The following is a 10,591-nucleotide window of genomic DNA, read 5'->3' on the forward strand; positions in this document are numbered from 1 at the left end:
TTTCCGCATGAGCTCCTTCTCTTATTCCGCATAAGCTCATGACAAGCTCCTTCTCTCATTCCGCATAAGCTCCTTCTCTATTTTCGCATGAGCATAAGCATGAGCTTATGCTTATTCATGAGCATGAGCTTATGCGGAAGTTTCCGCAGGAGCTTATGCGGAAATAGAGAATGAGAGAAGCATATGCGGATCTCATTCTCTTTTTCCGCATAAGCTCTTTCTCTCTTTCCGCATAAGCTCTTTCTCTTTCTCTTTTGCGTGAGCATATGCGGAAATAGAGAATGAGAGAAGCTTATGCTTCTCTCCTCCTCTATTTTCGCATATGCGGAAACATGAGCATAAGCTCATGCTCACCCATGAGCATAAGCATAAGCTCATGCGGAAAAAGAGAAGGAGCTTATGCGGAAATAGAGAATGAGAGATGCTTCTCTCCTTCTCTTTTTCTGCATAAGCTCCTTCTCTTTTTCCGCATGAGCATAAGCATGCGGAAACTCATCCTTCTCATGCTTATGCTCATGCATGTGCATGAGCTTATGCTTAAGTTTCCGCATAAGCTCATGCACATGCGTGAGCTTATGCGGAAATAGAGAATGAGAGAAGCATAAGCTCATTCTCTATTTTTGCATAAGCTCATTCTCTATTTCCCACTCTATTTCCCCCTTCTCTCATTTCCCCCTTCTCTCATTCTCTATTTTCCCTCATCTCTTTCCCTTTCTCTCATTCTCTATTTCCTCGTTCTCATTCTTTTCTTTCCTTTACATCTTCTTTCCCTCTTATCTTTCCCTCTTCTTTCCCTCTTTCCTTTCCCTCTTCTTTCCTTTCCCTCTTCTTTCTTCTTGCCTATGCCTATGCCTATGAGAATGCTCATGTTTGTTTATTTGTTTTCTGTTTTCGTGTTTGTGTCTATGTTAGACATGGGATCACGTCGCTCATCCGACGAGTACGGACAGCCTCGCAGGAGGAGAGCTCACGATCTATATGCTCCAGAGGACTTTGATTCCTCTCAGGCGACTACCCCGAGGACTACCCCTGGTCCGACTCCTCTCGGTCCTAGCACTGTGACTACCCCTGGTCCGACCCCTCTTCCACGTAGCACTGCCACTACCCCTCAGGGGACTCCTTTGCTAGCCGTGCATGGATTTGTTGGGACTCCCGACGAGTTTGTAGCGCAGATGAGCGATGAGGAGGCAGCGAGATTCTTCTCTCTGCTCTCTCAGAGGACCTCCGCAATTCCTTCCCCTACACCGACGGGTGGACGTACAGCCCAGCCATCCCCTCGCACCCCTTCGACCGCGGGATCATCACCTGCGCATGCCTCCCGCAAGGGAAGGAAGAGTAGGATGGGCGGCTCATGTTGTGCTGACTCAGGAGATGTAGACGAGTCAGCACACTCACGCTCCTTTAGGTCTCTACTTGGTCCGGAGACACAGTATCAGTCAGGTCCCTTTCCCTCTCCTACTCCCACAGCTACTCCTCGATCCGGAAGCGGTCGCGCAGCTTCCACTCCTTCAGACTCTGCTACCGTCAGTCCCCCTTACTCATCAGGGGATCTCTCCTATCAAATCACATCTGCCGGAGAGATAATAGAAGACAAAAAGGACAAAGCAGTGATGGCCGCCATGAGGCGGTTGATGAGTCATCACTTCAAGAGCGGCATAAATATCGATTGGCGGTATCAAGATGGCCAAAAGAAGCAGGCGGTGATCGATGAGTTAAAACTCAGATTTCCTAATCCGCCAAATGTGGAGTTTAATAACAGTTATATGCTCGAGCGCATGGGTTTGGTCCTAAAGCATCGCAGATCAACCATGCGTACTTCCATTACAAAGGGGTTGTCTAAACCCAGCTGGGCAGACAAAGCTGATTGGAAGTTCTTGAAGAAGCAGAATAGGGACCATCCTGAAATGTTCGAGGGTCAGAGGAGGGCTGCGAAGAGACAGCTGGATGTCGTAGGTACTTCGCACTTTGGTGCAGGTGGACGGTATGCGTTCGAGGCAACCGTGGTAAGTTTACTTCTTTCCATTTAATGTATTGTTCTATTTGTTTTACTTACATATTACATGCACTTTAGCTAACTCTAACTCTCGTAAATTGGATCCACAGCAAGCTGCGATGGGTCGTCTTCCTACGGATGCAGAGACGCGGCGCGCATTTCGGATAGGAACCAAGCCGTGGTTCATTGAGCAAGAGGCAATGGGAGCGACAGTCGATTGGGCTGAGGTGGCTGCTCGCACGGTATAAGTTTACTCCTGCTTGTAATCTCACTTTTTAATTTAAGTTCCAATCTAATTTTCGATTTATTTGGTTCAGTCTCAGGGTCAAAGCTCAAGCGTCCCATCATCAGAGACGAGCGATCAACAGGGGCAAGGATCGGACGCAGGTGCCGATGACGAAAGAGAAGACGCAAGTGTCGGGGACGAGGGAGAAGATGCAGGTGCCGAGGACCAGGGAACAGCCCAACAAGACGATTCGGATTCGGATTCGGATTAGTAGTGGTAGTAGCATTTTTCATATCCGCTCGTTAGAGCCATTTTGTATCGCCCTTTCACAGGGTAATTTTGTTTCAAACACAGTTGTATATGTATATGCATTTCTTCCTCATCGTTCACAAGAACAATTTTGTATCACCCTGCAAGCAAGGGAAATTTTGTTATAAAAAACTTTCTTTTGTAATTACAAAAAAAAAAAAATGGTTAGTGGGGCTAAACAGGGCTTCCTTTTGGCCCTGTTTAGCCCCACTAACCATTTTTTTTACCTTCTGTTAATCGTCGCTATATAGCGACGTTTACCAGTGTCGCTATATAGCGACGATTAACAGAGTCGCTATATAGCGACGTTTATATCGTCGCTATATAGCGACGTTTACATCGTCGCTATATAGCGACGATTAACAGCGTCGCTATATAGCGACGGTTTATAGCGACGCTCCTTTTCCGACGATTTTAACGACTTTTATAGCGACCTTTGCGCCCGTGAAAAAAAAAAATTTTAATGTAAAAAGCGTCGGTATTTCCGTCGGAAAATGGCCTATGCCTTGTAGTGCAAAAAAGGAGTTATCTACCCTAAAACATTATGCTATGCTACTACAAATGCAATAAAACCTTTTCAATAGTTTTATGCCATCATGTATTAGATTCCTATCAAGTTTCATGCTTCTCTCATTCTCTATTATGCTTCTCTCCTTCTCTATTTCCGCATAAGCTTAAGCATGAGCTTATCTGAAAACAGAGAAGGAGAGAAGGGGGAAATGAGAGAAGGGGGAAATAGAGTGGGAAATATAGAATGAGCTTATGCGGAAATAGAGAATGAGCTTATGCTTCTCTCATTCTCTATTTCCGCATAAGCTCACGCATAAGCATGAGCTTATGCAGAAACTTAAGCATAAGCTCATGCTCATGCATGAGCATAAGCATGAGCTTATTCTTATGCTTATGCTTAAGCATAGGCATCGGAAATAGAGAAGGAGCTTATGCGGAAATAGAGAATGAGAGAAGCATAAGCATGAGCATATGCTTCTCTCATTCTCTATTTCCGCATGAGCATGAGCTTATGCGAATGAGAGAAGGGGGAAATAGAGAAGGGGGAATGAGAGAAGGGGGAAATAGAGAAGGGGGAAAGAGAGAAGGGGGAAACTTATGCATAAGCTCATGCTCATGCATGAGCATAAGCATGAGCATAAGCATAAGCATAAGCTCATGCTTATGCTCATGCGGAAAAAGAGAAGGAGCTTATGCGGAAATAGAGAATGAGAGAAGCATAAGCTTCTCTCATTCTCTATTTCCGCATAAGCTCACGCATAAGCATAAGCTTATGCGGAAACTTAAGCATAAGCTCATGCTCATGCATGAGCATAAGCATGAGCTTATGCTTATGCATGAGCTTATGCGGAAATAGAGAATGAGAGAAGCTTATGCTTCTCTCATTCTCTATTTCTGCATAAGCTCCTTCTCTTTTTCCGCATGAGCATAAGCATGAGCTGAGAAGGAGCTTATGCGGAAATAGAGAATGAGAGAAGCATAAGCTTCTCTCATTCTCTATTTCCGCATAAGCTCATGCTTATGCTCATGCGGAAAAAGAGAAGGAGCTTATGCGGAAAAAGAGAAGGAGCTTATGCGGAAATAGAGAATGAGAGAAGCATAAGCTTCTCTCATTCTCTATTTCCGCATAAGCTCATGCATAAGCATAAGCTTATGCGGAAACTTAAGCATAGCTCATGCTCATGCATGAGCTTATGCTTATGCTTATAAGCATTCCACATGAGCTCATGCATAAGCATAAGCTTAAGCAGAAACTTAAGCATAAGCTCATGCTCATGCATGAGCATAAGCATGAGCTTATGCTTATGCTTAAGCATGAGCATAAGCTCATGCTTATGCTCATGCGGAAAAAGAGAAGGAGCTTATGTAAAAATAGAGAATGAGAGAAGCATAAGCTTCTCTTATTCTCTATTTCTACATAAGCTCACGCATAAGCATGAGCTTATGTGGAAACTTAAGCATAAGCTCATGCTCATGCATGAGCATAAGCATGAGATAAGCATAAGCTCATGCTTATGCTCATGCACAAAAAGAGAAGGAGCTTATGCGGAAAAAGAGAAGGAGCTTATGCAGAAATAGAGAATGAGAGAAGCTTATTAGAGAATGAGAGAAGCATATTTCTGCATAAGCTCATGCATAAGCATAAGCTTATGTGGAAACTTAAGCCTAAGCTCATGCTCATGTATGAGCATAAGCATGAGCTTATGCTCATGCGGAAAAAGAGAAGGAGCTTATGTAGAAAAAGAGAAGGAGCTTATGTGGAAATAGAGAATGAGAGAATCTCATTCTCTATTTCTGCATAAGCTCATGCATAAGCATAAGCTTATGCGGAAACTTAAGCATAAGCTCATGCTCATGCATGAGCATAAGCATGAGCTTATGCTTATGCTTTTGCATAAGCATAAGCATAAGCATAAGCTCATGCTTATGCTCATGCGGAAAAAGAGAAGGAGCTTATGCGGAAAAAGAGAAGGAGCTTATGCGGAAATAGAGAATGAGAGAAGCATAAGCTTCTCTCATTCTCTATTTCCGCATAAGCTCATGCATAAGCATAAGCTTATGTGGAAACTTAAGCATAAGCTCATGCTCATGCATGAGCATAAGCATAAGCATAAGCTCATGCTTATGCTCATGCAGAAAAAAAGAAGGAGCTTATGTGGAAAAAGAGAAGGAGCTTATGCGGAAATAGAGAATGAGAGAAGCATAAGCTTCTCTCATTCTCTATTTCTGCATAAGCTCATGCATAAGCATAAGCTTATGCGGAAACTTAAGCATAATCTCATGTTCATGCATGAGCATAAGCATGAGCTTGTGCTTATGCTTAAGCATAAGCATAAGCATAAGCATAAGCTCATGCTTATGCTCATGCGGAAAAAGAGAAGGAGCTTATGCGGAAATAGAGAATGAGAGAAGCATAAGCTTCTCTCATTCTCTATTTTCGCATAAGCTCATGCATAAGCATGAGCTTATGCGGAAACTTAAGCATAAGCTCATGCTCATGCATGAGCATAAGCATGAGCTTATGCTTATGCTTATGCATAAGCATAAGCATAAGCATAAGCTCATGCTTATGCTCATGCGGAAAAAGAGAAGGAGCTTATGCGGAAAAAGAGAAGGAGCTTATGCAGAAATAGAGAATGAGAGAAGCATAAGCTTCTCTCATTCTCTATCTCCGCATAAGCTCACGCATAAGCATAAGCTTATGTGGAAACTTAAGCATAAGCTCATGCTCATGTATGAGCATAAGCATGAGCTTATGCTTATGCTTATGCTTTGCTTATGCTCATGCGGAAAAAGAGAAGGAGCTTATGCATAAGCTCATGCTCATGCATGAGCATAAGCATGAGCTTATGCGAATGAGAGAAGGGGGAAATAGAGAAGGGGGAAAGAGAGAAGGGGGAATGAGAGAAGCATAAGCATAAGAGAATAAGAGGGAAAGGAAATAGAGAATAAGAGGGAAAGGAAAGAGAGAATAAGAGGGAAAGGAAAGAGAGAAGGGAAAAGAGATGAGGGGGAAAGAGAGAAGGGGGAAAGAGAGAATAAGAGAAGAGGGAAAAAAGAGAAGGGGGAAAAAGGAGAATAAGAGAAGGGGGAAGAAGGAAAGAGTGGGAGGGGAAGAGAGGGTTCCTACACCCATCACTGCAGCTAGTGCTTAAGGCACTAGCTGTAGGCCAATGCAAATAACAAAAATAATAAATGGAAAAAAGAGGAAGCACTTACCTAAAAAAGTATGTCCTGCTCGGTGTAGTGGACTGGCCCTACAAAAGAGAGAAAACAACCCATTTTTTCAAATAAGATGTTAGTGGAAGGAGGAGATTACAAAAGCAACTTCTCGAAGGGAGGAGATTGAGGAGACAAGGAAAGGAGGAGATTGAGGAGACAAGGAGAAAGAGAAGGAAGAGAAATACAAAAAAAAGAGTTGAGTTTTCTTTCTTTCTTGAAATCTCGTTTTTTGTTTCAATCCTTTCAAAACAAGCATGAAAACTAGTTTACAGGTTTAGCAATACAAAAAGAAACACTCACAAAACTAAAGCTAACAAACAAACAACCTACATTGTTGAAACAAACTTACCTCTTGAAGAACTTTCTTTCAAGAAACCAAAGAGGGAAAATGATAGAGAGGGAGTACAAGAGGTAGGAGAAGGGTGAGGAGTAGAAAATAGAGTGGGAGGTTGCTTGGAATAGATGGAAGGTCATCGAAAATAGGTGGGAGGAAATTTTGGGTTGCTTACTTGAGAGATTAGGGAATGGATTGAGCAAAACGCCACGCATTTCGGCGTTTCGGGTTTTAATCCACAGCGTCGCTATATAGCGATGCTAATCCGTCGCTATATAGCGACGTTTTTAATTAAAAACGTCGCTGCGTCGCTATATAGCGACAGAACAGAGCGTCGCTATATAGCGACGCTTACTGTCACTTTTTTAATATGGCCTCAAGAGAAGCTCAAACATGCTATTTTATAATTGTCAATATCTCCTCTTCATGCTTATGTTGTGATTTTATAAGTGTAGATGGAAGGGACGAGTGGAAGCTCGTCCGATGATGCGCCAATGCCCGGGAGCATGAAGTGGCTTACGGAGAGGTTATACTGTCATTGCACTCATTGCAAGCGAGAAGTACGACATCAATGTCGTATTATCATGCGCCACTTGCCGATGTATGGGGAGGAGCCGAAACCAATACCCCCCGTTGGTGTTGCACATGTTGATGGATCATCAGTAAGTCAAAGCTATTTAAGTTCGCAATCTTATTGTATACCAGGAAATAGAAGATCTTATATTTACACAAAATCTTAAAATAGGATGAGGAGAGTGACGAGGGTACACATATACCTTCTCACTTTCAACAAGACTATAGTCTCCCGGATGACGATGAGGGTATGGTTGACATGATGGATTCCATTTTTAGGGGCACTACATCCCACGTACACGTGATGTCAGAGTCTGAGGTCAAAATGCGAGAGTTGCAATCAATACAATTGTACGAGGGTGCTAGGATGTCTAAACTATGTGCTTGTCTCTCAATCTTGAATCTACAAGTACAGTATGGGTGGTCGGATACAAGTGTCTCGGCCTTAATGAGGTTAGCCCTTGCATTAATTTGACTCATTATTTGGATATTGTTTGTTTTGAGAATCATCATTTGGATAGTGTCTTTGTCATAGGTTGCTCCAGAAGATGTTTCCTGCACCAAATACCATGCTCGCATCAAGAGATGAAGCGAAAAAGATGCTAACAATGGTGGGTATGGATTATGATACCATCCATGCTTGCCGTAATGATTGTATAATCTTTCGTCGTGAGCATGGAGATTTGGCTAGTTGTCCAAAGTGTGGGGAGCAACGATATAGAGATGACTTGCAGGGTGAGCGGATACCGGTAAAGGTCTTAAGACACTTTCCCATCATTGCAAGAATACAACACATGTTTCGATGCAAATCCATAGCGGAGTTGATGACATGGCATGCATCTCATCGGTCCACTGATCACACATTGAGGATTCCCGCAGATTGTGCAGCTTGGAAGCACATAGATAATCAGTGGCCGGACTTTGCGAGGGAGCCACGCAACTTACATCTTGGTCTAGCCATGGACGGCGTATTGAATCCTTTCGGGTTACACTCGACATCTTGGTCGACATGGCCCATAGTCGTGGTGAATTACAATATCCCACCATGGCTAACAATAAAAAAGGGACACCTCATGCTTGCACTACTTGTGCCAGCAAAGTACAAGGCAAAAAACATGGACGTGTACATGGCACCTTTGATAGAGGAGTTACAGATATTATGGAGAGGAGTGCAGGTCTTTGATATTTCCAGAGCTCCTAGACATACCAATGATATTTTGGTCGGGGGTATCTTGATGTGGACCATGCATGACTACCCAGGATATGGAGAGTGCGCAGGTACGTGGTTATGTCTTTACATATACAATGAGGGATTATACTTTTTTTACTCTCTTTTGCATGCATGTCTTGTACTAACACATTCATGCACGCGTGCAGGACTTGTTACAAGTGGGTACCATGCTTGTCCGGCTCTGAAATCGCTTGCACGTTACTCCAAACATATGAGGAAAAATGTTTATGAAGGTCATGCTCGATACCTTCCGCTCGACCATCTTGCACGTGGAGGTCAGCTTGATCCACCACCATCATATTTGAAGGCAAGTGATTGGATTCAAGCTTGGAGGGCAAATGGAGAGGAACCTCCTCCTGGTATGAAGAGGCTATCGATCTTTCACGAGCTTCCTTATTGGGGTCAGTTACAAATCAATCATCCTTGGATCCCATGCATATCTTCAAGAATGTGGGGGCTACTATTTGGGCACACTTGGTTGGTTCCAAGGACTCAAGAGGAGTGTGAGAAGACTTGCGTGCTATGAATAGGATGTCTCGTTTGTGGCCCCAAGTGCATGCTTCGGGAAAAGTTGTCCTCCCGAAAGCAACGTGGATCCTCTCTACGAGGGAGGAGGCAGCGGTCAAGCCAGACATTGCCTCTTTTCAAACATCGATAGGGTACATGCATTGCTTGAAAGGAGCATTTTCAAAGGACAATAAGCTTAGTGGCCTCAAGTCCCATGATTGGCACAAGGTCTTACAGGTATTCTAAGTAGAATTAGTGTACCGATAATAGTGATGCGTTAGTGTAATTATTATTATGTTATATTGTTGACATGACTTCATTGTTGCTTTGATAGTTCATCCTCCCAATTACAATAAAAGGGTGCTTACAAGCAAATGTTAGAAATGATATATTCAAGATCTATGGTATTGTGAGGTATGCTTACTATCAAATCGCATTATGTATTTTCTTAATGGACATGTGAAATAGGTGGATATCTTACATATGCATCTTACTGGTTCAGACACTGGTATTTTGAAGTAATCGATGTTTTGCTACTTCCATACCATAACAGGTATGTGGGTGACTGCTTCTTTTAAGATTCTTCTTTAAGATTGAGAACTCTTGTAGCCTTTGATTTCCTAATGCTTTTTCCTTATGCAGTGACCACTGGAGTTTTGTTTCTATTGACATCCAGCAGAAGCAATGCTTTATATTCAACTCTCTTAAAAACACACACAGAGAGCTGAAATTGTAAGTGCTGTGTGTGCTTTTCGAACTTGAAACTTTATTATTTTGATATCATACTAACGAAATTATATGTATTGCAGTTGTATTAGAAGGCTTCTAGATGCATTGGATCACTGTCCTCCTAATGTCTCTCTTTTGGATTCAATAGAGCCAATAAATCTAGAGGTAAAAAATCGTTCGCTCTATTGATGTCTATTTCATGCTATGCCTTTGAACTTATTGAATAATTTTGTTTTGTTCAGATGTTAACAGTTTCTAACATATCTTTCCAACTGTACAGACACCACAACAAGATGATTCAAGTAGCTGTGGATGGAGAGTGCTGATCAGTGCCAAATATCTACTTTCAAGCTATTTTGAGAAAGAACAACCAGATCTTGTAAGAAAAAATAATTTCCATTTAGCTTGAAGATAATTCATAATGATACAAAGTGTTCTAAATCATCATATGCCATTGCAGATGAAAGAAGATAGCTTCAGCTCAAACTATGTATATAATTTCAGAGCTCATACAATTTGGAGGTTTTTGAGCTATGCCTCCCCCAAACTTATTGTACCAGCTACTGTCGAGTTGGGTGAGAGCTCTAAAGTACAAGAAGGTGTCATACACCTTGATGCCACAGATGAAGCTGATGTGGTGCCACAGGAACAAGCACCTAGTGCTGAAGAGGAGAAGCCATAAGAGCAAGGACCTATTGCTGATGTTGTTGAGGAGAAGATGGAGCAATTGAAAACAGATGCTCCTGGGGCAGTAGAGGAGACAATGGAGCAGCACCAACATACTGTACAGGACAGGATAGAGCAGCAGAAAATAGATTCTCCAAAAAATGATGATAGGGAGAGCTTGGACCATGTAGAGCAGCCTCTGGATCAAGCTGTACATAAATAGAAAATGGATGTCAGGAATATGTTCTACATGTACAACTAAACACTTCTGTACAAAATTTTACTTGATTG

This window comes from Dipteris shenzhenensis, chromosome 18 (assembly GCF_047967505.1).
Source record: "Dipteris shenzhenensis isolate YYH24624 ecotype China chromosome 18, Dip_SZ_1.0, whole genome shotgun sequence".
Taxonomy (NCBI): domain Eukaryota; kingdom Viridiplantae; phylum Streptophyta; class Polypodiopsida; order Gleicheniales; family Dipteridaceae; genus Dipteris; species Dipteris shenzhenensis.